This window comes from Leptodactylus fuscus, chromosome 3 (assembly GCF_031893055.1).
Source record: "Leptodactylus fuscus isolate aLepFus1 chromosome 3, aLepFus1.hap2, whole genome shotgun sequence".
NCBI classification, from domain to species: domain Eukaryota; kingdom Metazoa; phylum Chordata; class Amphibia; order Anura; family Leptodactylidae; genus Leptodactylus; species Leptodactylus fuscus.
Window position 1 is genome coordinate 189590141 of NC_134267.1, and position 27930 is coordinate 189618070.

General features: G+C 46.2%; 1 protein-coding gene across 1 annotated transcript in view; it reads right to left on the minus strand.

Annotated features, from left to right (window-relative positions):
• PLEKHB2 (pleckstrin homology domain containing B2) overlaps window positions 1–22821 on the minus strand; it is a 35574-nt gene extending 12753 nt beyond the window's left edge. Inside the window, exon 1 of the mRNA XM_075268936.1 lies at window positions 22711–22821. The gene's annotated coding sequence lies outside the window, so the exon portion shown is untranslated. The remainder of the gene's footprint in view (window positions 1–22710) is intronic.
• Window positions 22822–27930: the final 5109 nt, after the last annotated feature.

The window sequence follows — 27930 nt, forward strand, 5'->3', positions numbered from 1 at the left end:
GTACACCCGGTGAATGTAGCCTTAGTTGCAAGATGGAACTTCCATGGATTTTACTTGATTGCACAGATGTTCAATTCAATTGAGATATTGGAATTTGGAGGCCAAGTCAACATCTCTTTGTCATGTCCTCAAACCATTCCGGTACAACTTTTGCAGTGTGACAGTGCATGGTATTCTGCTGAAAGAGGTAACTGTCTTTACGTAATATTGTTGCCATAAAGAGGTTCACTTTGTATGCAACAATGTTTAGGAGGTAGCACATGTCAATGTAACATGACATTTTCTTAGGTTATATGACATACTGACCCATTTTTCATTTAAGGCTTTCTATCCTGAACAGTAGTAACATTTTTGTGCTGCAGTAGTTCTGTATGGGATTAGACCAGATAGTCTACCCTTCACAAGCCATGTCTATCAATGAGCATGAGGACTTCATAACTAAGGACTACACCTTGAATCCTGGTTTTCTCAAAAAGACAGGCTAAATTCACATGACAGTGAGTACTGGCTGTGTGACCTATGTTTTTTTAACGGATGTGACATGGCAGCATTAGTTTCACTGTCAGTGAATGGGGGCTATTCACATTCACATTATTTTAATGGTCTGTTGTCACGGACCGTCGAAATATGAGTCCTATTGTCCTATTTTTAGCCATTTTCACAGACCCCTTCATAAGCTGAAATCTATGGGTGAAAACCGGCACCATGAAAAATTGACTTTCACTATTTTGCACCACTTTCATGTGAATCTAGCCCAAGTCTATAAAGCAATATAAACCCTTTAAGATCTCATAAGACATGGATTATAATAACAAAGCTTTGGAAAACATAAGACCTTAGAGACTTGAGATGTCTACTGAGGCACTAAGGCTGTTGCTATGTATGACATAACTTTTAATGCTAGGCTGTATAAGGCTAACCTGTAGCTCTATGGTCTTGCATGTATGTATGTCTGCGTGCATGCCGGACATATTAACAACATGAGCTTATTTATAACATATCTATTACTTGCTTCAAGTTCCAGCCTAGTGGTGAGAATTTTCTGATTGTGTCCTGTAAGATTACATTCACGCTGCATATGGGCGAATGTATCCCTAGGACCCTATTCAATCTGCTTTCCTACCCCCACATTAACATGTACCATACATACAGTAGTATTGTTCTCCTCTTATTTAACAAGGGGTCTGTTGCACTCCCCAAGTCACCAGGGCTCAGATGTGCGTCCTACTCTGGCCCCCATATGGCTATATGCCCAGTTGTATACTATCTATGTAAGACGTCTGATGACGGTGCAGGCCGTACTGGAGACAACATACCCTTCTTCTTCTTCTGGCTCAGGGCGAGATCAATATCCTCTGGTGCTGGTTTGCTGCTCATATTGAATATGCTTCTTTATGACAAAGTACTGGAGAAAGCTGAAATATGACTGCAGGAATGAACGTCTGCTAGAAAATAACCAAAGACCAGGCAAATAATAACTAGGAAACCAGGGAGATATTACTGTTGTTGTGCGAGGTGTTTACATCGTATAGTTGGCACCCACGGGGGATGACGCTCCATGGGTAACTCTTTCTCTTCAGTCACCATTGCATAGTTATGTAACTTAGACAGGGGTATTTTTATTTTAGAAAAAAAAAACAATTGCCATTGTTATTTGCTGGTTTTATATATCAGCATGATACAGAATAATGCTTTTTACTTTATATATATGGGTATTGGTGCTACCCTTTATATATGGGAATAACTGGCGCTATGGCATAAGGTTAATGCTAGGTGCACCCACTATACCAGGAAACATCGGGTGGACTGGATAGGGGTATTCCTACCTGTGCACAGGCTCTTGGGAAATCAGCATTGAAGTGTAGACCTGTTATAGCCATGCTGACTCACGGACAGTCTGCAGGCAGAAGTGGAATCCCTCACCCTGCGAAAACTATTCCATCAATTCGGTGAGTAGGAGGAAGCAGTGTGCAGTCTTTACATCTGCAATGGGGGGCTATGTAGTGCCAGCACTCAGTACCCACCACTTTGCTCGCTGTCAAATGCTCTGTTTATCTTTTCATCAGTTTTATTTTTGGTGTTTATTAGCTATGTGTTTTATATAGTTAGCTGATTTTATGCTAATTTGTAGATAAAAAGTATGTAAAAGTCCTACAATTTTCCTATATACTTTCTGCATCAAGGTTCCTGGATGTCGCCTTGTTGTGAATCATTGTTTTCTTCCACTGGATAAAACAAACAAACAAAAAAAAAACAGTCCATGGTCATGTGATGGACAGTGATGATCCCTACAAGAAATATTGGCAGCTGCACCCAGTAGTCACATGGAAAGATCTTACATCCGATGCCAAATAAAGGTAATCAGTTGTTGGGTAAAAGTATGTGTATAAAGTAGACCACCAAACGTCAGATTTTACCACTAATACTTTTGCGCACTCTTTTTACTATGCTATAAAATGGAGACCACTAGAGGGCAGCCTCCTTGAAATACATTGTTGTACTCACTGAATTTTTGTGAGCTGAAATATTCAATCAACTTTTTTTGTTCGGGCTATTCAAATAATTTTTGTCTTTTATTATTGATAAACATTAGAGATGAGCGAACACTAAAATGTTCGAGGTTCGAAATTCGATTCGAACAGCCGCTCAATGTTCGTGTGTTCGAATGGGTTTCGAACCCCATTATAGTCTATGGGGAACAGATACTCGTTAAGGGGGAAACCCAAATCCGTGTCTGGAGGGTCACCAAGTCCACTATGACACCCCAGGAAATGATGCCAACACCTCTGGAATGACACTGGGACAGCAGGGGAAGCATGTCTGGGGGCATCTAACACACCAAAGACCCTCTATTACCCCAACATCACAGCCTAACAACTACACACTTTACACACTCAATACCACCTCTCTGACAGTAGGAAAACACCTTGAAACATGTGTATTTGGCACTTGCAGTGAGGAGAGCTTGTCACCAGCAGTGAATTTGGCCCTTGTAGTAAGTTGAGGTTGGCACCAACATTTGTTTTGAAAATCAGGGTGGATTGAGCCTCTAACCAGCAGAGTTTGGGCAAATTCATGGTGGAGGGAGCCTCTAAACACCCCAGTTTGGGCAAATTCATGGTGGAGGGAGCCTCTAAAAACCCCAGTTTGGACCAATTCATGGTGGAGGGAGCCTCTAACCAGCCCAGTGTGGGCAAATTCATGGTGGAGGGAGCCTCTAAAAAACCCAGTTTGGACCAATTCATGGTGGAGGGAGCCTCTAACCAGCCCAGTTTGGGCAAATTCATGGTGGAGGGAGCCTCTAAAAACCCCAGTTTGGACCAATTCATGGTGGAGGGAGCCTCTAACCAGCCCAGTTTGGGCAAATTCATGGTGGAGGGAGCCTCTAAAAAACCCAGTTTGGACCAATTCATGGTGGAGGGAGCCTCTAACCAGCCCAGTTTGGGCAAATTCATGGTGGAGGGAGCCTCTAAACAGCCCAGTTTGGGCAAATTCATGGTGGAGGGAGCCTCTAAACAGCCCAGTTTGGGCAAATTCATGGTGGAGGGAGCCTCTAACCAGCCCAGTTTGGACCAATTAATGGTGGAGGGAGCCTCTAACCAGCCCAGTTTGGGCAAATTCATGGTGGAGGGAGCCTCTAAACAGCCCAGTTTGGACCAATTCATGGTGGAGGGAGCCTCTAAAAAACCCAGTTTGGACCAATTCATGGTGGAGGGAGCCTCTAAACAGCCCAGTTTGGGCAAATTCATGGTGGAGGGAGCCTCTAACCAGCCCAGTTTGGACCAATTCATGGTGGAGGGAGCCTCTAACCAGCCCAGTTTGGGCAAATTCATGGTGGAGGGAGCCTCTAAACAGCCCAGTTTGGACCAATTCATGGTGGAGGGAGCCTCTAAAAAACCCAGTTTGGACCAATTCATGGTGGAGGGAGCCTCTAAACAGCCCAGTTTGGGCAAATTCATGGTGGAGGGAGCCTCTAAACAGCCCAGTTTGGGCAAATTCATGGTGGAGGGAGCCTCTAACCAGCCCAGTTTGGACCAATTAATGGTGGAGGGAGCCTCTAACCAGCCCAGTTTGGGCAAATTCATGGTGGAGGGAGCCTCTAAACAGCCCAGTTTGGACCAATTCATGGTGGAGGGAGCCTCTAAAAAACCCAGTTTGGACCAATTCATGGTGGAGGGAGCCTCTAAACAGCCCAGTTTGGGCAAATTCATGGTGGAGGGAGCCTCTAACCAGCCCAGTTTGGACCAATTCATGGTGGAGGGAGCCTCTAACCAGCCCAGTTTGGGCAAATTCATGGTGGAGGGAGCCTCTAAACAGCCCAGTTTGGACCAATTCATGGTGGAGGGAGCCTCTAAAAAACCCAGTTTGGACCAATTCATGGTGGAGGGAGCCTCTAAACAGCCCAGTTTGGGCAAATTCATGGTGGAGGGAGCCTCTAACCAGCCCAGTTTGGACCAATTAATGGTGGAGGGAGCCTCTAAACAGCCAAGTTTTGGGAAATTCATGGTGGAGGGAGCCTCTAACCAGCCCAGTTTGGACCAATTAATGGTGGAGGGAGCCTCTAAACAGCCAAGTTTGGACCAATTCATGGTGGAGGGAGCCTCTAAAAACCCCAGTTTGGACCAATTCATGGTGGAGGGAGCCTCTAACCAGCCCAGTTTGGGCAAATTCATGGTGGAGGGAGCCTCTAAACAGCCCAGTTTGGGCAAATTCATGGTGGAGGGAGCCTCTAACCAGCCCAGTTTGGACCAATTAATGGTGGAGGGAGCCGCTAAACAGCCCAGTTTGGACCAATTCATGGTGGAGGGAGCCTCTAAAAACCCCAGTTTGGACCAATTCATGGTGGAGGGAGCCTCTAAAAACCCCAGTTTGGACCAATTCATGGTGGAGGGAGCCTCTAACCAGCCCAGTTTGGACCAATTAATGGTGGAGGGAGCCTCTAAACAGCCCAGTTTGGACCAATTCATGGTGGAGGGAGCCTCTAAAAACCCCAGTTTGGACCAATTCATGGTGGAGGGAGCCTCTAACCAGCCCAGTTTGGGCAAATTCATGGTGGAGGGAGCCTCTAAACAGCCCAGTTTGGGCAAATTCATGGTGGAGGGAGCCTCTAACCAGCCCAGTTTGGACCAATTAATGGTGGAGGGAGCCGCTAAACAGCCCAGTTTGGACCAATTCATGGTGGAGGGAGCCTCTAAAAACCCCAGTTTGGACCAATTCATGGTGGAGGGAGCCTCTAAAAAACCCAGTTTGGACCAATTCATGGTGGAGGGAGCCTCTAACCAGCCCAGTTTGGACCAATTAATGGTGGAGGGAGCCTCTAAACAGCCAAGTTTGGACCAATTCATGGTGGAGGGAGCCTCTAAAAACCCCAGTTTGGACCAATTCATGGTGGAGGGAGCCTCTAACCAGCCCAGTTTGGGCAAATTCATGGTGGAGGGAGCCTCTAAACAGCCCAGTTTGGGCAAATTCATGGTGGAGGGAGCCTCTAACCAGCCCAGTTTGGACCAATTAATGGTGGAGGGAGCCGCTAAACAGCCCAGTTTGGACCAATTCATGGTGGAGGGAGCCTCTAAAAACCCCAGTTTGGACCAATTCATGGTGGAGGGAGCCTCTAAAAACCCCAGTTTGGACCAATTCATGGTGGAGGGAGCCTCTAACCAGCCCAGTTTGGACCAATTAATGGTGGAGGGAGCCTCTAAACAGCCAAGTTTGGACCAATTCATGGTGGAGGGAGCCTCTAAAAACCCCAGTTTGGACCAATTCATGGTGGAGGGAGCCTCTAACCAGCCCAGTTTGGGCAAATTCATGGTGGAGGGAGCCTCTAAACAGCCCAGTTTGGGCAAATTCATGGTGGAGGGAGCCTCTAACCAGCCCAGTTTGGACCAATTAATGGTGGAGGGAGCCGCTAAACAGCCCAGTTTGGACCAATTCATGGTGGAGGGAGCCTCTAAAAACCCCAGTTTGGACCAATTCATGGTGGAGGGAGCCTCTAAAAACCCCAGTTTGGACCAATTCATGGTGGAGGGAGCCTCTAACCAGCCCAGTTTGGACCAATTAATGGTGGAGGGAGCCTCTAAACAGCCCAGTTTGGACCAATTCATGGTGGAGGGAGCCTCTAAAAACCCCAGTTTGGACCAATTCATGGTGGAGGGAGCCTCTAACCAGCCCAGTTTGGGCAAATTCATGGTGGAGGGAGCCTCTAAACAGCCCAGTTTGGGCAAATTCATGGTGGAGGGAGCCTCTAACCAGCCCAGTTTGGACCAATTAATGGTGGAGGGAGCCGCTAAACAGCCCAGTTTGGACCAATTCATGGTGGAGGGAGCCTCTAAAAACCCCAGTTTGGACCAATTCATGGTGGAGGGAGCCTCTAAAAAACCCAGTTTGGACCAATTCATGGTGGAGGGAGCCTCTAACCAGCCCAGTTTGGACCAATTAATGGTGGAGGGAGCCTCTAAACAGCCAAGTTTGGACCAATTCATGGTGGAGGGAGCCTCTAAAAACCCCAGTTTGGACCAATTCATGGTGGAGGGAGCCTCTAACCAGCCCAGTTTGGGCAAATTCATGGTGGAGGGAGCCTCTAAACAGCCCAGTTTGGGCAAATTCATGGTGGAGGGAGCCTCTAACCAGCCCAGTTTGGACCAATTAATGGTGGAGGGAGCCTCTAAACAGCCAAGTTTTGGGAAATTCATGGTGGAGGGAGCCTCTAACCAGCCCAGTTTGGACCAATTCATGGTGGAGGGAGCTTCTAAACAGCCCAGTTTGGGCAAATTCATGGTGGAGGGAACCTCTAAAAAACCCAGTTTGGACCAATTCATGGTGGAGGGAGCCTCTAACCAGCCCAGTTTGGACCAATTAATGGTGGAGGGAGCCTCTAAACAGCCAAGTTTGGACCAATTCATGGTGGAGGGAGCCTCTAAAAACCCCAGTTTGGACCAATTCATGGTGGAGGGAGCCTCTAACCAGCCCAGTTTGGGCAAATTCATGGTGGAGGGAGCCTCTAAACAGCCCAGTTTGGGCAAATTCATGGTGGAGGGAGCCTCTAACCAGCCCAGTTTGGACCAATTAATGGTGGAGGGAGCCGCTAAACAGCCCAGTTTGGACCAATTCATGGTGGAGGGAGCCTCTAAAAACCCCAGTTTGGACCAATTCATGGTGGAGGGAGCCTCTAAAAACCCCAGTTTGGACCAATTCATGGTGGAGGGAGCCTCTAACCAGCCCAGTTTGGACCAATTAATGGTGGAGGGAGCCTCTAAACAGCCAAGTTTGGACCAATTCATGGTGGAGGGAGCCTCTAAAAACCCCAGTTTGGACCAATTCATGGTGGAGGGAGCCTCTAACCAGCCCAGTTTGGGCAAATTCATGGTGGAGGGAGCCTCTAAACAGCCCAGTTTGGGCAAATTCATGGTGGAGGGAGCCTCTAACCAGCCCAGTTTGGACCAATTAATGGTGGAGGGAGCCGCTAAACAGCCCAGTTTGGACCAATTCATGGTGGAGGGAGCCTCTAAAAACCCCAGTTTGGACCAATTCATGGTGGAGGGAGCCTCTAAAAACCCCAGTTTGGACCAATTCATGGTGGAGGGAGCCTCTAACCAGCCCAGTTTGGACCAATTAATGGTGGAGGGAGCCGCTAAACAGCCCAGTTTGGACCAATTCATGGTGGAGGGAGCCTCTAAAAACCCCAGTTTGGACCAATTCATGGTGGAGGGAGCCTCTAAAAACCCCAGTTTGGACCAATTCATGGTGGAGGGAGCCTCTAACCAGCCCAGTTTGGACCAATTAATGGTGGAGGGAGCCTCTAAACAGCCAAGTTTGGACCAATTCATGGTGGAGGGAGCCTCTAAAAACCCCAGTTTGGACCAATTCATGGTGGAGGGAGCCTCTAACCAGCCCAGTTTGGGCAAATTCATGGTGGAGGGAGCCTCTAAACAGCCCAGTTTGGGCAAATTCATGGTGGAGGGAGCCTCTAACCAGCCCAGTTTGGACCAATTAATGGTGGAGGGAGCCGCTAAACAGCCCAGTTTGGACCAATTCATGGTGGAGGGAGCCTCTAAAAACCCCAGTTTGGACCAATTCATGGTGGAGGGAGCCTCTAAAAACCCCAGTTTGGACCAATTCATGGTGGAGGGAGCCTCTAACCAGCCCAGTTTGGACCAATTAATGGTGGAGGGAGCCTCTAAACAGCCCAGTTTGGACCAATTCATGGTGGAGGGAGCCTCTAAAAACCCCAGTTTGGACCAATTCATGGTGGAGGGAGCCTCTAACCAGCCCAGTTTGGGCAAATTCATGGTGGAGGGAGCCTCTAAACAGCCCAGTTTGGGCAAATTCATGGTGGAGGGAGCCTCTAACCAGCCCAGTTTGGACCAATTAATGGTGGAGGGAGCCGCTAAACAGCCCAGTTTGGACCAATTCATGGTGGAGGGAGCCTCTAAAAACCCCAGTTTGGACCAATTCATGGTGGAGGGAGCCTCTAAAAAACCCAGTTTGGACCAATTCATGGTGGAGGGAGCCTCTAACCAGCCCAGTTTGGACCAATTAATGGTGGAGGGAGCCTCTAAACAGCCAAGTTTGGACCAATTCATGGTGGAGGGAGCCTCTAAAAACCCCAGTTTGGACCAATTCATGGTGGAGGGAGCCTCTAACCAGCCCAGTTTGGGCAAATTCATGGTGGAGGGAGCCTCTAAACAGCCCAGTTTGGGCAAATTCATGGTGGAGGGAGCCTCTAACCAGCCCAGTTTGGACCAATTAATGGTGGAGGGAGCCTCTAAACAGCCAAGTTTTGGGAAATTCATGGTGGAGGGAGCCTCTAACCAGCCCAGTTTGGACCAATTCATGGTGGAGGGAGCTTCTAAACAGCCCAGTTTGGGCAAATTCATGGTGGAGGGAACCTCTAAAAAACCCAGTTTGGACCAATTCATGGTGGAGGGAGCCTCTAACCAGCCCAGTTTGGACCAATTAATGGTGGAGGGAGCCTCTAAACAGCCAAGTTTGGACCAATTCATGGTGGAGGGAGCCTCTAAAAACCCCAGTTTGGACCAATTCATGGTGGAGGGAGCCTCTAACCAGCCCAGTTTGGGCAAATTCATGGTGGAGGGAGCCTCTAAACAGCCCAGTTTGGGCAAATTCATGGTGGAGGGAGCCTCTAACCAGCCCAGTTTGGACCAATTAATGGTGGAGGGAGCCGCTAAACAGCCCAGTTTGGACCAATTCATGGTGGAGGGAGCCTCTAAAAACCCCAGTTTGGACCAATTCATGGTGGAGGGAGCCTCTAAAAACCCCAGTTTGGACCAATTCATGGTGGAGGGAGCCTCTAACCAGCCCAGTTTGGACCAATTAATGGTGGAGGGAGCCTCTAAACAGCCAAGTTTGGACCAATTCATGGTGGAGGGAGCCTCTAAAAACCCCAGTTTGGACCAATTCATGGTGGAGGGAGCCTCTAACCAGCCCAGTTTGGGCAAATTCATGGTGGAGGGAGCCTCTAAACAGCCCAGTTTGGGCAAATTCATGGTGGAGGGAGCCTCTAACCAGCCCAGTTTGGACCAATTAATGGTGGAGGGAGCCGCTAAACAGCCCAGTTTGGACCAATTCATGGTGGAGGGAGCCTCTAAAAACCCCAGTTTGGACCAATTCATGGTGGAGGGAGCCTCTAAAAAACCCAGTTTGGACCAATTCATGGTGGAGGGAGCCTCTAACCAGCCCAGTTTGGACCAATTAATGGTGGAGGGAGCCTCTAAACAGCCAAGTTTGGACCAATTCATGGTGGAGGGAGCCTCTAAAAACCCCAGTTTGGACCAATTCATGGTGGAGGGAGCCTCTAACCAGCCCAGTTTGGGCAAATTCATGGTGGAGGGAGCCTCTAAACAGCCCAGTTTGGGCAAATTCATGGTGGAGGGAGCCTCTAACCAGCCCAGTTTGGACCAATTAATGGTGGAGGGAGCCGCTAAACAGCCCAGTTTGGACCAATTCATGGTGGAGGGAGCCTCTAAAAACCCCAGTTTGGACCAATTCATGGTGGAGGGAGCCTCTAAACAGCCCAGTTTGGGCAAATTCATGGTGGAGGGAGCCTCTAACCAGCAGAGTTGGTGGAAATCAGGGTGGAGGGAGCCTCTAACCAGCAGAGTTGGGGGAAATCAGGGTGGAGGGAGCCTAGTATTAGCAGAATTGTGCAACGCTTATGGTGGATGAGTATGAGGATGCGGAGGAATTGGAGAGGTTGAGTACAGACATGGAGTTTCATGTTGGGGTGCTTTACACAGGTGGGCACAAAAATGACGGCTCTACCCAGTGGTGGTTCATTTTTATCAAAGTGAGCCGGTCGGCACTCTCAGCTGACAGACGGGTGCGCTTGTCAGTGATGATGCCACCGGCTGCACTGAACACCCTCTCAGATAGGACGCTGGCGGCAGGACAGGACAGCACCTCCAAGGCATATAGGGCAAGTTCAAGCCACAGGTCCAACTTCGACACCCAATACGTGTAGGGCGCAGAGGGGTCGGAGAGGACAGGGCTGTGGTCGGAAAGGTATTCCCGCAACATGCGCCTATACTTCTCACGCCTGGTGACACTAGGACCCTCCGTGGCGGCACTTTGGCGAGGGGGTGCCATCAAGGTGTCCCAGACCTTAGACAGTGTGCCCCTCGTTTGTGTGGACCGGTGAGAACTTGGTTGCCTACTGGAGGAACTGCCCTCCCTGCCGCCAACGTCACATGCTGGAAACATCTCCATCATATTCTGCACCAATTGCCTGTGGCAAGCATTGATGCGATTGGCCCTCCCCTCTACCGGAATAAAAGACGAGATGTTGTTTTTATACCGGGGGTCAAGGATAGCAAAGATCCAGTACTGGTTGTCCTCCATGATTTTGACAATACGCTTGTCGGTTGTAAAGCACCCCAACATGAACTCAGCCATGTCTGCCACAGTGTTAGTTGGCATGACTCCTCTGGCCCCACCGGAAAGTTCAATCTCCATTTCCTCCTCATCCTCCATGTCTACCCATCCGCGCTGCAACAATGGGACGATTCGAAGTTACCCGGAAGCCTCCTGTATCACCATCACATCATCGGACAACTCTTCTTCCTCCTCCTCCTCCTCCTCCTCCTCCTCCATTAAACGCAGTGAAGCGGACAGATGTGTGGACCTACTCTCCAGCTGTGACGGATCGGATGCTATCCCTAACTCCTCTGTGTGATCTGAGTTATCCCTGATGTCAATCAGGGATTCTCTCAGAACACACAAGAGCGGGATTGTAAGGCTCACCATCGCATCCTCAGAGCTCACCCTCCTTGTGGACTCCTCAAAGACCCGTAGGATGTCACAAAGGTCTCTCATCCATGGCCACTCATGGATGTGAAACTGAGGCAGCTGACTTTGTGGCACCCTAGGGTTTTGTAGCTGGTATTCCATCAAAGGTCTCTGCTGCTCAACCACTCTATTCAACATCTGAAACGTTGAGTTCCAGCGTGTGGGGACGTCGCACAAAAGCCGGTGTTGTGGCACATGCAGGCGTTGCTGGAGAGATTTTAAGCTAGCAGCGGCTACTGTCGACTTGCGAAAGTGGGCGCACATGCGCCGCACTTTCACCAGTAGCTCTGGAACATTGGGGTAGCTCTTTAGGAAACGTTGCACCACTAGGTTGAAGACGTGGGCCAGGCATGGAACATGTTGGAGTCCGGCAAGCTCCAGAGCTGCTACCAGGTTCCGGCCGTTATCACAAACGACCATGCCTGGGCCCAGGTGCAGCGGCTCAAACCATATTGCCGTCTCATCGAGGAGGGCATCCCTCACCTCGGAGGCAGTGTGCTGTCTGTCCCCCAAGCTGATCAGCTTCAGCACAGCCTGCTGACGTCTACCAACGCCAGTGCTGCAACGTTTCCAACTCGTAGCTGGGGTCAATCTAACAGCGGAGGAGGAGGCGGTGGCGGAGGAGGAGGCGGTGGCGGAGGAGGAGTCAGTTTGGGAAGCAGTCCCAGCCTCAACTACATTCACCCAGTGTGCCGTCAGTGAAATGTAGCGTCCCTGTCCGCATGCACTTGTCCACGCGTCGGTGGTCAAGTGGACCTTTGTGCAAAGCGCGGAACTAAGGGCCCGCCTGATGTTGAGTGACACGTGCTGGTGCAAGGCGGGGACGGCACACCGGGAGAAGTAGTGACGGCTAGGGACGGCATAGCGAGGTGCCGCAGTTGCCATCAGGTCCAGGAAGGCGGGAGTTTCAACAAGCCGGAACGCCAACATCTCCTGGGCCAGCAGTTTAGCGATGTTGGCGTTCAAGGCTTGCGCGTGTGGGTGGTTAGCAGTGTATTTCTGCCGCCGCTCCAATGTCTGAGAGATGGTGGGTTGTTGTAAAGAAACGCCTGATGGTGCCTTTGATGGTGCAGGAGAAGGAGATAAGACAGGACCAGGGGAGGATGAGGTAGAAGTCAACAAAGTGGCGGAGGCAGATGAAGTGGTGTCCTGGCTCGTCCTCTGGAGTGCATCGCCAGCACAGTCAGCAGTGGCAGTGGCAGAGGCAGAGGCAGTGGCAGAGGCAGTGGCAGTGGCGTGAACGGCAGGCGGCCTTTGTCCTGCCGTTGCTGCCTGCCACTGATTCCAGTGCTTGGATTCCAAATGACGGTGCATTGAAGTGGTGGACAGGTTGCTCTTCTCAGAGCCCCTAATCAATTTCGAGAGGCAAATTGTGCAGACAACACTATATCTGTCCTCGGCGCATTCCTTGAAAAAACTCCACACCTTCGAGAAACGTGCCCTCGAGGTGGGAGTTTTTCGGGGCTGGGTACGAACTGGAACATCTTGGGAGATTCCGGGTGTGGCCTGGCTTCGCCTAAGCTGCTGACCTCTGCCTCTGCCTCTAGCTACCCTTTTTGGTGCTGCACCTGCCTCAACATCCACACTACTTTCCCCGCTTGACATCCCCCCTGTCCAGGTCGGGTCAGTGTCCTCATCATCCACCACTTCCTCTTCCAACTCCTGTCTCATCTCCTCCTCCCGCACAATGCGCCGGTCAACTGGATGCCCTGACGGCAACTGCGTCACATCATCGTCGATGAGGGTGGGTTGCTGGTCATCCACCACCAAATCGAACGGAGATGGAGGAGACTCTAGTGTTTGAGCATCTGGACACAGATGCTCCTCTGTTAGGTTCGTGGAATCGTGACGTGGAGAGGCAGGTTGAGGGACAATGAAAGGAGCGGAGAACAGCTCTGGGGAGCAGGGACAGTTTGGGTTATTGTTCTGTAAAGCTTCGGAATTTTGGGAGGAAGGAAGACAAGACTGTTGGGTAATAGGAGGAGAGGAGGCAGAGTCTGACTGGCTGCTGGACAATGTGCTGTAAGCGTTCTCTGACAGCCATTGCAAGACCTGTTCCTGGTTCTCGGGCCTACTAAGGTTTGTACCCTGCAGTTTAGTTAATGTGGCAAGCAACCCTGGCACTGTGGAGTGGCGCAATGCTTGCTGCCCCACAGGAGTAGGCACGGGACGCCCTGTGGCTTCACTGCTACCTTGCTCCCCAGAACCATTCCCCCGACCTCGCCCACGGCCTCGTCCACGTCCCTTTCCGGGAGCCTTGCGCATTTTGAATTCCTAGTTAGAAATTGGCACTGTATACCAGTAGTAAAAATTGTGGGTGCACGTAACCCCAATATATTCTTTGAATTACCAGTCAGAAACTGGCACTATATGGCAGTAGCAAGAAATGAGGGTATTTGTATTCCCAATATATTCTTTGAATTCCCAGTCAGACAATGGCACTGTATACCAGTAGTAAAAATTGTGGGTGCACGTAACCACAATATATTCTTTGAATTACCAGTCAGAAACTGGCACTATATGGCAGTAGCAAGAAATGAGGGTATTTATAACCCCAATATATTCTTTGAATTCCCAGTCAGACAATGGCACTGTATACCAGTAGTAAAAATTGTGGGTGCACATAACCCCAATATATTCTTTGAATTCCCAGTCAGACAATGGCACTATATACCAGTAGCAAGAAATGAGGGTATTTGTATTCCCAATATACTCTTTGAATTCCCAGTCAGACAATGGCACTGTATACCAGTAGTAAAAATTGTGGGTGCACGTAACCCCAATATATTCTTTGAATTAATAGTCAGAAACTGGCACTATATGGCAGTAGCAAGAAATGAGGGTATTTGTATTCCCAATATATTCTTTGAATTCCCAGTCAGACAATGGCACTGTATACCAGTAGTAAAAATTGTGGGTGCACGTAACCCCAATATATTCTTTGAATTACCAGTCAGAAACTGGCACTATATGGCAGTAGCAAGAAATGAGGGTATTTGTATTCCCAATATATTCTTTGAATTCCCAGTCAGACAATGGCACTATATGGCAGTAGCAAAAATTGTGGGTGTATATAGCCCCAATTCTATTGCTAGGGGACTTGCAGGGTATTTCTGGGGTGAAGGTGGGGGGGCACACCGTTGGAACGGGTATCGGGGTATATATCGGGTATACGGGAATACACTGACAGTGTATTCCATTCAGGATCCTGGGAAAGCTGGGTTGCGGCGATTGAGCCCGTCAGTGCCACGTTACACTGACAAGCTTCTCCCTGGAATTTAGCTCTTACAAGAGCTGTTGTGGTTGTCTTCTCCTTCCTATCCTAGCCTGTCCCTGCCTACCCAGAATCTAAGCCCTAGCTAGCTGGACGGAAACCTCCGTCCCCGGTGAATTGCAAGCTCAGAATGACGCGAACCTGGGCGGCGCTGTTCTTTTAAATTAGAGGTCACATGTTTTCAGCAGCCAATGGGTTTTGCCTACTTTTCTCAACGTCACCGGTGTCGTAGTTCCTGTCCCACCTACCCTGCGCTGTTATTGGAGCAAAAAAGGCGCCAGGGAAGGTGGGAGGGGAATCGAGTAATGGCGCACTTTACCACGCGGTGTTCGATTCGATTCGAACATGCCGAACAGCCTAATATCCGATCGAACATGAGTTCGATAGAACACTGTTCGCTCATCTCTAATAAACATGGCTTTATTTTTATTTCATTTTTTATTTCTGCAACTTTTTTCTATCCAAAAGGGAGGAGAAACATATTTCACATTTTTCCTGTTTTTATTAAGGACAAAGTGCTATTAAATCCCCCATCCTCTCCCCATTACTGTAATTTTCATGTAGGTGACACATAGTTTTGTGTCACTGAGGGCCGGGCTTGTGATCAGGGCGTGGTAGTGATGTTCCATTTTCTATATAACAGCTGGCAATGAAAGTTCCCAAATAACTTGCTATTCTCGCCTTCAGATTATGCAAAACATAAATCCATGTCTGTGCGTGGGCTCCATGTATTCTTGCCAAACAACTAACAACGGCAGAAAGGACGCCATGTGATGCCCCCTCCCATACTGGTCACTGATAATAAAACAACAATGCTGCTTCCTTTTTTCTCTTTCGGAGCAGAGAATGAACTTCTCTGCTGATAAAATATATTCTTCTGAAAGTTTTATCAGTCATCACACAAATGTATACATGGAGCACAGCACTGTATACCCTAATATAGTTAAATTGTTAGGATTTTATCAAAACAAAATTGGATAGGTGGGTTTCCAGGAGTCCTAATAGTAGAGATGAGCAAACAGTGAAATATTCGAGATTCGATATTCGTTTCGATTAGAGCCTCGACATTCGACTACTCGATCGAATATAAAGCGCACGGACCCCATTATAGTATATGAGGTCCGTGCGCTTAACTGCACAGTGCTTGCAGTTGCGCTGATAAAAACTCAGCTCCCTCGTAACAGCAAGCTGCCATCTCTCCTGACTAGCAAGGACGAGACTGCTGCAGAACCAGCGTTGATTTGCCGCAGGCTCGTCCTTGCTAGTCAGGAGAGCTGGCAGCTTGCTGTTACGAGGGAGCTTACTTTTTCTCATAGGAATGAATTGACCAGCATTGATTGGACAGTGTACAGCATTCTGCCAATCAGCGCTGGTTCTGCCGGAGGCTCGTCTATGAGGAGGCGGAGTCTAAAATCGGACCACAATGGAGACTGCTGTGGTCCGAACTTAGACTCCGCCTCCTTACAGACGAGCCTCCGGCAGAACCAGCGATAATTGGCAGAATGCTGTACACTGGCCAATCAATGCTGGTCAATGCATTCCTATGAGAAAAAGTCAGCTCTCTCGTAACCGCAAGTTGCCAGTTCTCCCGACTAGCAAGGATGAGCCTGCTACAGAACCAGTGTTGGTTTGCCGAATGCTATACACTGTATAGCATTTGGTCATTCAACGCTGGCTCTGAATCGAATATTTACTGCAAACAGTTAGTAGTATTCGATCGAGTATGAATATTTCGAATACCGTAGTATTAGATCAGATACCTACTCGATCGAATACTACTCGCTCATCTCTACCTAATAGTCTTATACACTATGGTTTAAGCTGTGGTTTGTAACAAATTTGTTGACCTTAATCTTGGTCTCAATCCACCCAAACCCAAAACTTAACAAATCTTGAGAGGCTCGCCCATCTCTAAAAGAAACCTGGCACCCATCAGTTACAAGCTGGCCGTGAAAAACATTATTTTTTAGTTTTGTACCATGGTCGTTTCAATGTAGGCGTAGGTAAAATAATGCAAGAATTTCGGGACGTTTCATGCTTCTAGGCTGCCTTGACTTGGCAAAGTCGGTATGTTACTGCAATAGGTACCAAGTTCCTATAACACTTTTTTCATTGCAGTATGGAATACAGTAGATTACAATTCAACCTGGCCGTACTGTTTTGTGAGATAATCGGCTCAGCCTGTACATATTACAAATTTTAGACAATTTAGTGAAAATCAGCAGTATATATTTCTAAATATCAATGTATTATAGCAGTTTTAGGATTTGGGGGTAAAAAAATAAAAAACATATATTGTACAGTCATGGCCAAAAGTTTTGAGAATGATACAAATATTAATTTTTACAAAGTCTACTGCTTCAGTTTTTCTAATGGCAATTTGTATATACTCCAGAATGTTATAAAGAGTGATCAGCTTAACAGCAATTACTTGCAAAGTCAATATTTGCCTAGAAAATGAACTTTATCCCCCAAAACACATTTCAACATCATTGCAGCCCTGCCTTAAAAAGACAAGCTAACATTGTTTCAGTGATTGCTCCATTAACACAGGTGTGGGTGTTGATGAGGACAGGGCTGGAGATCAATCTGTCATGATTAAGTAAGAATGACACCACTGGACACTTTAAAAGGAGGCTGGTGCTTGGCATCATTGTTTCTCCTCTGTTAACCATGGTTATCTCTAAAGAAACACGTGCAGTCATCATTGCACTGCACAAAAAAGGCCTAACAGGGAAGAGTATCGCAGCTAGAAAGATTGCACCTCAGTCAACAATCTATCGCATCATCAAGAACTTCAAGGAGAGAGGTTCCATTGTTGTCAAAAAGGCTCCAGGGCACCCAAGAAAGACCAGCAAGCGCCAGGACCGTCTCTTAAAAGTGTTTCAGCTGCGGGATCGGGCTACCAGCAGTGCAGAGCTTGCTTAGGAATGGCAGCAGGCAGGCGTGAGTGTATCTACACGCACTGTGAGGCGGAGACTCTTGGAGCAAGGCCTGGTCTCAAGGAGGGCAGCAAAGAAGCCACTTCTCTCCAGAAAAAACATCACGGACAGACTGATATTCTGCAAAAGGTACAGGGAGTGGACTGCTGAGGACTGGGGTAAAGTCATTTTCTCTGATGAATCCCCTTTTCGATTGTTTGGGACATGTGGAAAACAGTTTATTCGGAGAAGACGAGGTGAACTCTACCACCAGTCTTGTCTCATGCCAACTGTAAAGTATCCTGAAACCATTCATGTGTGGGGTTGCTTCTCAGCCAAGGGAATCGGCTCTCTCACAGTCTTGCCTAAAAACACAGCCATGAATAAAGAATGGTACCAGAATGTTCTCCAAGATCAACTTCTCCCAACTGTCCAAGAGCAGTTTGGCAATCAACAATGCCTTTTCCAGCATGATGGAGCACCTTGCCATAAAGCAAAGGTGATAACTAAATGGCTCAGGGAACAAAACACAGAGATTTTGGGTCCATGGCCTGGAAACTCCCCAGATCTTAATCCCATTGAGAACTTGTGGTCAATCATCAAGATACGGGTGGACAAACAAAAACCTACAAATTCTGACAAAATGCAAGCATTGATTGTGCAAGAATGGACTGCTATCAGTCAGGATTTGGTCCAGAAGTTGATTGAGAGCATGCCAGGGAGAATTGCAGAGGTCCTGAAGAAGAAGGGTCAACACTGCAAATATTGACTTGCTGCATTAACTCATTCTAACCGTCAATATAAGCTTTTGTTACTCATAATATGATTGCAATTATATTTCTGTATGTGTTAAAAACATCTGACAAACACACATAAAAACCAGATGGCAGCAGATCATGTGAAAATATAATATTTGTGTCATTCTCAAAACTTTTGGCCATGACTGTATTATAAAACTTAACACGTTAAGATACCTATGTCTGTTATACGTATTATATATGGATATTGGATTACTAGATTTAGGTTAAGGATTTCATTATTGAGCACCCTATGTGTACTGGCGTTATTAAAAATGTAGCAAAGATCTAGGAATCTAGGGTTTACAAAGTGATCAGAACAGGTTTTTACTGTGAACAACCCATAGAAGAATATCACCGGACTGATAGAAAGAATTCCTCATGTCACACAGAAGAGAAAACATCCTGGTATGCTTACACAGCAGATGTGCAACACGAGGTGTCGGGAAATTTTTGAGAGACTTATGTCAGAAGATATGAAATATGAAAACAATCATGAAAAAGAATGTAGAACAAATACTAACCCTGCAAGATGGAATTTACTGCAGCCTGGTCAGGCCATAGCTCAGCAATACGTCATACACTACTGCTCCATACACAGCCTTTATAGGTATGTGTGTCATCCCTGTTTCACGCAATGTGGATATGTATATATACTTCTTGTTCCATTTCTACCCCATTCTCAAGATCTCTGCTTGCTATAAGTGAATGGGAATATTCTTTTGTACATCTAGAGGTTGAAACAGAGATCTCAGGCCTAATTCACATCTTTGTTGGTAATCCATTCGGGGGAGTCCGCATGTGGATGCGCGTATCACATTGAAAGCAATAGGTAAAAAAAACCTCCCATTGATTTCAATGGGTAGCGCACGTATGCCGGCACCCAATCAAGTCAATGGGATCTGATTTTTACGCTGATCACTCCGAACAAGCTTACGTTCAGAATGAACAGAAGGCTCCCTTAAGGCTACGTTCAAACAGAGTTTTTTGGTCAGGAATTTGGTCAGTAAACTGACTCAAATTCCTGCTCCTAAAAACGCCTCACCATAGGACTGTAGGGTGAGACATTTTTTGGAGTTTCCTGACCAAATTCCTGACCAAAAAACTCTGTGTTAGACCGGGGCCCCAGCAGAGACGCTGCGGGAAAAATCGCGGTGTTTTACAGTGCAAGCAAAGGGGATGGGATTCATGCGAATCCTATGCCCACTTTGCGGAAAAAAACGCAGTGCGGACATGCTGCAATTTGCAAAGCCATTGCGGCTTTGCAAATCGCAGCATGTCAATTATATCTACGGAAACGCCGGCAGCTTTCCCTTAGATATAATGGGAAGAGAAAGTCCGCAGAGGAAAACTCTGTGAACTTATTCTTCAAAGTGCTGCGGAAAGAACCAGAATGTGATCACGCAGCGGTTCTTCCCGCAGCGCTTTATCACTGCGTTTATGGCCCGTGGGGTCTTAGCCTAAACGCAGCCTAAAGCTCCACACTGCAGAAAAAGCAGCCTTTTTTGTTGCAGATTTTGCCACATTTTTTTTGTTTGAGCCTGATCAATAAGATCTTCCTATACATTTCCCATTCCTGTTGAAACCATTCTTGGCCTGAGGCTACACTACATCTTTTTGTAGAACTACAAACTGATTTTAACTTTCGAGCTACAAATGACATCCAAATGAACACACTGACTTATATGCAATCCTGTGGTTGCAGCTGTCACTCAAAAGTTAAAGCCAATCAGTAGTGCTACAAAACGTCACAGTGCAGAAGGGAAACAGTTTTAATAAGTAGTTTTCCTTTTTTTAACCCCTTCCCGACATCCGCCGTACTAGTACGGCGGATGTCGGGTGTTTAACTATGGCAGCCGCTCAGGAGCCGGGCAGCCGCCATAGACGCCAGGTGTCTACTGTTTTATACAGTAGATACCCAGATCTAAATCCTACGAATAGCGCTTGCACCGATCGCAGGCTTTTACCCCTCCGGCGCCTCGGTCAGCTTTGATGTGGGCGCCGCCATTTTTCCTATGATCGCTGGCACCCAGAATAATCTCGGGTGCCGTCGTCACATTGTCATGACAGCCGGGAGCCTTGTGAAGGCTCCCCAGCTTGTCATTCATTGGCTTCTATTGCAGGCTACGCTCGGACCACAATGGAGACTGCTATGGTCCGATCTTAGACTCCGCCTCGTCACAGATGAGCCTCCGGCAGAACCAGCGTTGATTGGCCGAATGCTGTACAAAGTATAGCATTCGGACAATCAACACTGGTCAATGCATTCCTATGAGAAAAACTCAGCTCCCGCATAACCGCAAGCTGCCAGCTCTCCCGACTAGCAAAGACGAGCCTGCTGCAGAACCAGCGTTGAAAGGCCGAATGCTATACACTGTATAGCATTCGGCCAATCAATGGTGGTTCTGAATCGAATCTTTACTGCAAATAGAAGTAGTATTCGATAGAGTATGAGTATTTCGAATACCGTAGTATTCGTTAGAATACCCACTCGATCGAATACTACTCGCTCATCTCTACTGAGTAAGTGACGTCACTTGTCCTATAGGTCTGTGGTTATGGTAACGCTGTGTAAACAATGAGAAAAATAAGTTCACATAGCAGGCAAACAGAGCAGCATTTCTAAAGCAATATATTTAGGAAAAGCATTCAATAAGCTACCAATATAGATAGGATCCTTGAGATGGGACAACCTCTTTAAAAAATTATTAATCATTTCACTTTGAACTCAGAGACAAAAAGTTTTTTGCCATCTCCACCCAAAATGGGTCCTAACTCAACAATTGATACTCCACAGCCCTGATGCCTATGGTTCCTTATTCCTCCATGCAGCCCCTGGGACACATGTCCAATCAGCCCCCATCTAACTATGCTCCTACATATGTACGTATCTTGTCCATAAAGTAACATTATAGAAAGGATGTAAGTATTTCAACAATCTTAGCCGACATCCTGCAGGGATAAAATAACCATCCAGGAGCATAAGAGTATATTAGTAAGTCATGTCGCTGCTGTGTTATATGACCCCCACTTACAGTATCAAAAACGAAACTTACTGTATTAATAGAACAACAAGTCTAAACAGCCACTAAAGGGAGTCTGGGAATAGGCAGTAATAAGATCCCTAAAAACTGAATGCAAGGAAACAGAGGACAGAAGAAGGACCCCCTGTATATGACTAGCCACAGTCAGACCCTACTTATCAGGTATGTATCCACTATCCTGTGGATACCGGATAAATACTATTTGTGACATAATACCTTTAAAAGGCTGTGTATGGTGCTGTGCTTGGTAAGTAATGAAGAGGCTGCAGTGATCATCTGCATGCTGTGGCCTCTTCAATTAGCTGATCGGTAGGGGTGCCAAGTGTCAGACACCCGCTGATCTGATACTGAAGTTCTCTCCTATTGATATATCATCAATATTACTGTAAAAACCTAGAAAAATCCCTTCAAACTAAATACTCCCTTTTCCTCCTCATTTTCTTTCTTTCTTTACCCTCTACCTCAATGTTCCCTCTTTTCTTTAATAGTATACTATTTTTTTTCCAATAAAAATTATTTATGAAAAAATGGTATATGTCCTAAAAAATCATAAAAGATCTGGAAAAATCATAAAAGGCAGAAATGATAGCATAGCATATTTTACCTGGTGTAAATCCATTGTATAAAAAAAAAAAAAGAATGTTCTGCATTAATACCAAATATAAAAAGTTTTCTCATCACTTTTATACATAGAGGCAACTTTTTTGTTTGTGTTGGTAAAAATAGGATTTAAATGGGGTGAATAAGTCGGAATGACTTAATATAAAGAAAGTGTTAGGATCTGTGCACACAGAGATTTTTGGCGCTGATTTTGACGCTGAATCTGCCCCAAAAATAGGCTCCAAAAAAAGCCTCCCAATAGACTGACCCTTAGGGAGAGTTCACACGGAGCAACGTGTCACGTGATGTGGCACGTAGACGCCGCGTGAGCTTTTGCGGGCCGTATACGCTCCCATTGATTTCAATGGGAGCCGGGATCATATACGCGGCGCTATTTTGCGGCCGCAAAATAGCGCCGCGTATACGATCCCTTCTCCCAGTGAAATCAATGGGAACGTATACGGCCCGCAAAAGCACACGCGGCGTCTACGTGCCACATCACGCGGCACGTTGCTCCGTGTGAACTCTCCCTTAGAGATACAGTCCACAAACAGCGGATACCAAGACTAGACTACCAACAACATACATGACCCTAACATTATCTGATACTTTCCTGGCTGTCGGAGAGATCAGTCTATTTGGTCTAGTAATGGCCAATGTTAAAGAAGTCTTATCTAATCTAATTCAAAAATAAGAATTTTACAGAAAAAACAGAAGTTCATGACGTCAATCCCGAGTGTTACTGAAGTGTAAAGTAGAGAGGAGCTGCTTACCTGTGCCACTTACTGCACCTTCTTCAGGCACTTATGTCTGGACGACTCTCTCCGTCTTGCTCTCTTCTTACAGCTCACAGCTGGCAAGTGTCAGTTCCTATCTGGCACCACCTTCAGTGACTTCACACAGTCTTATGACTGCTGACTGTTTACTTGCAGCTGCTCCCATGTGCTCTAGCTTCCCAAGGCTGCTGGGATTTGTAGTTTCACAGACTAGTCTCTGCTAAAAATAAAAGTGGCATGCATATATCATTTATTTCTAGCACTTTAATGCACATGCTTATCTCTGTTTAGTTATTGATTCTCATTGCAGGAGGCTGCTAAATGTTAGATGCCATGGATTTTATTCATTCTTTTCATTGCCAGTGACAGCTGTTTCTGCATTTGGGGTATATTTATGATAGGTTTATTGGCAGAAATAACACCAAGATATAGGACATAGAGGAAAGCTCTCTGAGCCAGGCCTTTACTTACCGTATTTTTCGGACTATAAGTCGCACTGGACTATAAGACGCACCTAGGTTTTAGAGGAGGAAAATAGGGAAAAAAAATTTTGAAGCAAAAACTGGTAAAATATTTAATATATGGGAGTTGTAGTTTTGCAACAGCTGCAAGGCCACATTGACAGGTGACCCTGCAGCTGTACGGGGATGCATAGAGTGTTTTTTTTTTTTTGCGGGGCCAGAAGTACTTTTTAGTTATACCATTTTGGGGAATATCTATTGCTTAGATCACCTTTTATTGAAAAAAAAACCCGGTGGTTTATGATTTTCTACTTTTATATATATATTATAGGGACAGGAGGTGATTTAGAACTTTTATTTATTTCACATTTTTATTATATATTTTTAAAGCTTTTTTTTTTTTTTTTTACTATTTTATTCCCTGTATTGCCGTCTATGGGACATTCTGTCTATTAGTATTACGGATGGTCATAGACCCAGCCGCAATACTAATATATAGCAGTGACAGGCCGGGGAGCCTCATTAGGCTCCCGGCTGTCACCCGAACAGGTCGGCTCTTGCGATATCGTCACGCAGGAGCCGGCCTGCAACTTTACAGGTACGGGTCGGTGGGGACCGGCCCCGGGGGAGAAGGGGCCACCGATACTGACCCGGCATCCGCTGTACTAGAGAGGCGGATGCCGGGGAGGCATAGACGCCGGGGCCTGAGACATCGCTGCCCTGCCCTTGCATGAAGCCAGCGGCGGGGGGACGGAGGAGCGGAATAGCATCACTCCTCCCGCTGCTGGCTTCATGCAGGGCAGGGCAGCGATGTCTCAGGCCCCGGCACCTGTAATGGCGTCTATCACTTGCCGGCTTCCGCCTCTCTATTACAGCGGATGCCAGGCGCCACATTCGACCTATAAGACGCACCCTTCTTTTCCCCCCAAATTTGGGGGAAAAAAGTGCGTCTTATAGTCCGAAAAATATGGTATCTGGTGAGTAATAAAATGTTACATCTTACAATGATTCCATCCTTTAGAACTAAAAAAAAAAAAAAAACCCCTCTGTATTCCCTAGAAAAAGTCTAGAAAAAGTTACATTTGCAATACAAAGTGCACTAGCAGGAGGACCCGACTTGTCATGAGTATATTCATTTTTTTGTGTAGTGGCCCCATAAGAATTGTCCAGCTTTGCACTGGTCTATTTTGTTATTTATTTTAAATGTAGATTGTGAGCCCCATATAGGGATCACAATGTACATTTTTTTCCCGATCAGTATGTCTTTGTAGAACGGAAGAAATCCATGCAAACACAGGGAGATCATACAAGTTCCTTGCAGATGTTGTTCCTGGCAGGATTTGAACCCAGGACTCCAGCACTGCAAGGCTGCAGTGCTAACAACTGAGCCACCGTGTTGCCCCACACTGGCCTATTTTGTATGTCGTTTGTGTGTGTGTCTATATGTGTCATGTGTTTATGTGTAGCTCAGTTTGGATATCAGTGAAAAACCTGCGATCGGTTGTTATGGAAAACTGAAGTAAAGCTATGTGATGTGTGAGATTGTGTGCTGAGCTGTGTATCTAATCCTCTGATGTGTGTTGGTGTGTGCTGAGCTGTGTATCTAATCCTCTGATGTATGATATTGTGTGTTGAGCTGTATATCTAATCCTCTGATGTGTGTTGGTGTGTTCTGAATTCGGTATCTAATTCTCTGATGCACATATCTCAATTTGGATATCAGTGTTGGATGTCAGTTATGAAAACCTGGAGTAATGCTGTGTGCATGTGGAGTGACCGTGTGTATGGCAGTTGGAATATGAGTGAAAGACTTACAGGTTTGTTGTAAGGGAATTGCTAGAGGAGCAATTCCCCAGTAGCTGCTGTAAAACCCTGGAGGGAGGGGCATAACAAGACAGTGAGCCCTAAGCTGAACCCAACGCTGCCCCTACCTGCTTGCCTCACTGCCCTAGGCGGCCGAGAATAACTGGTCGACAAAGCCCTTCCTGTATAGGTGACAGCACAGAACGAAGACAAGGCAAACAACAACAAAGGGAGGTCAGCTAGCCAAGGGTCCAGTAACAGTCGAGCAACGTAGTACAAAATCAAAATACAAGAGAATGGTCAAAAGGGAAGTCAGAAGTCAGTAACATAATAGTAGCAGACAGAGGAGCTTAACAGGGACAAAGTCTAAGTACAGAGTCTCAATATCCAACATGACTGTGTGGGCTAATGGCTTGTATATAGGAAGCCAAATACCCGCCTTAGGCTTGATTGGTAGACAGGCTGTCAATCATGCAGGCCAGACTAGAATTAACCATTAAATGATCAGCGAGAACACGGTGCAGGAAATGGCTGTGGTGGAAATTCAAATACAGAGGAGAAGTAATAAAGCAGTATTTACACAGTACAAAGAAAAACTGTAAGGAAAGAAGCAAAATGAGCCCACCTCCTGCACCGCAACGTGCGAGTGGAGGGTGGCGCAGAGACCCAAGCAGGCAGAGACGTTATATTTGTATTGGTTAATATAGGTCATTGTTTTGGGAATACTGTATCTCAGTACATCCAAGAGAGTTGAGACCCTGTCTAAAACCTTCCCGGACACCTGATGTATGTGTGTGCCAAATTTGGTGAAGATCGGTCCAGTCGTTTGGTTGCGGATAAAGAACAGACAGAGAGAAACTCATTTTTATATACTGTATATATCATGTTTCCATCACTTCCTAATGTTGCTGTTGATAGGTCTGTCTGCGTTGCGTCGTTCCCCAGCCAATCTCTGCCAGTCTCCATGTTTAAAAGTCTCCTTCAGGGGCAACACAGTGGCTCAGTGGTTTGCACTGCAGTCTTGCAGTGCTGGAGTCCTGAGTTTGACTCCTGCCAGGAACAACATCCGTAAGGAGTTTGTATGTTCTCCCCATGTTTGTGTGGATTTCTTCCCATTCTACAAAGACATACTGATAGGGAAAAAAAATTACATTGTGATCCCTATATGGGGCTGGCAATCTACATTTAAAAAAAAAAAAGAAGTCTCCTTCACTGAACATTCTGTGCCTGAGGAATTAGGTTCCTAGCTTGCTAGAATCCAGTTAAGCTGTTTCTTTACTTTGCTTTTATTGTGCGGGTATTAGCTCAACACGTTGCAGATAATGTGAGCAGTCATCCTATTCAAGGGTTCTCAGTCAGCTAGTATATACACAGTTAAGATGGGGTTCACATCTGCACCAGATTTTCCAGTGTCACAGAAATCGCCGAAAATTGGCTGAGTAAAAACTCCTAAATGGAGTGTTCTCTCCACTGCTTTCAGTTAGGAAATTACGGCAACTGGCTGAACCCATTATAGTCAATGGGGCCTGCCAGTGTCTGTTTAACTGTTGTTTGAGGTCCCCCTACAGACCTGAATGATGGAGAGCCCGGCGCTCGTGTGAACCTAGCGTTAATGGGCACATAGTATCATATATCATGTATGATGTGGTTTATTATTTAATAATTGGTTTATTCCGTTCTTTCTGTTTGGCATATAACATACCTAACTCTGGTTCTTATTGTGCAATGAAGGTTCAGTTGTTCCTTACATGATGCAGAAGCAATAAAGCCCCCCCTATTACACTTGTCTGGAAATGTCCCTAGTTATCATATTACAGGTTACAGTCATATATTATTTTTAGAGAGAACATTTTGTTTGTGTAATAGGACTGGTTTGGATCTGCATTGTAGTTGCAAATATGAATTTTCTTGACCTCATCGGTTTATAATTATCCTTCTTTTTTGCTTTCAGGAAATATATAAGTTTAGGGGTATAGTATTGTTTAAGTATTTTGTAACATAGGTTTGTACATGTATAAAAATTATTTGGGCTACCAGAGATGCAAAATGTCCAAAAACTCCATGCAAAAATAGGGTTAATAGTAAAATGTTTCTTATCACTATGTTCTGTATATGTTAGTAAAGTCAATATATGAATATTCTGCAATTAGACTTTCCCAGGACTATCCTGCCACCTAGAGGTAACCGCAGGTTATAAGAGGATGGAGCTTATGAGCCAGTGCGTGGAGTAACACAACCTATACTCAGGTTTTGTCATCAGAGAGGGGTTATAGCAGAAACATGGTTAGAGTTGTCTGTTCAACCTGGGCCCTTCTGCTAAAGAGATTGATAGGACAGTGATAGTGAACCTTTTAAAGACTGAGGGCCCAAACTTCAACCCAAAACCCACTAAATTATCACAAAGTTCCAACAAGTCAATTTAAAGGGATTCTACCATTAAAATCGAATATTTTTGTCCCTAACACGTAGGAATAGCCTTAAGAAAGGCTATTCTTCTCCTACTTTTAGATGTCTTCTCCACGCCGCCATCCCGTAGAAATCCCAGTTTTCACTGGTATGCAAATGAGTTCAGTGGCGGATCCAGGATTTGCGGGGCCCTGGGCAACTGACTTTGGCGGGGCCCTACGCGCAGCAGCAAATTAAGCCCGGCCCACTTTATGTTGACTCCGCCCATTCTCATTAATTTTTCGTGTGATTCCACACAGTATAATCCTCCTACATAGCACAAAAAATATAGGGCAATACTGGGTAGTACTATTAAATAAACCACATTTGGCCAGAAGGCCAAACTACCACACACACGACAGAATAATTATAAAAATATATAAATTTTATTTAGACAAGTACATAAAAAGTAATAATAGATTGGAGGTAAAGAATGCATCAGCTATGGATGCAATGACATACAACTAGGCTTTCATAAGGAAATATGCTTTGCATTTATAGTCAATAC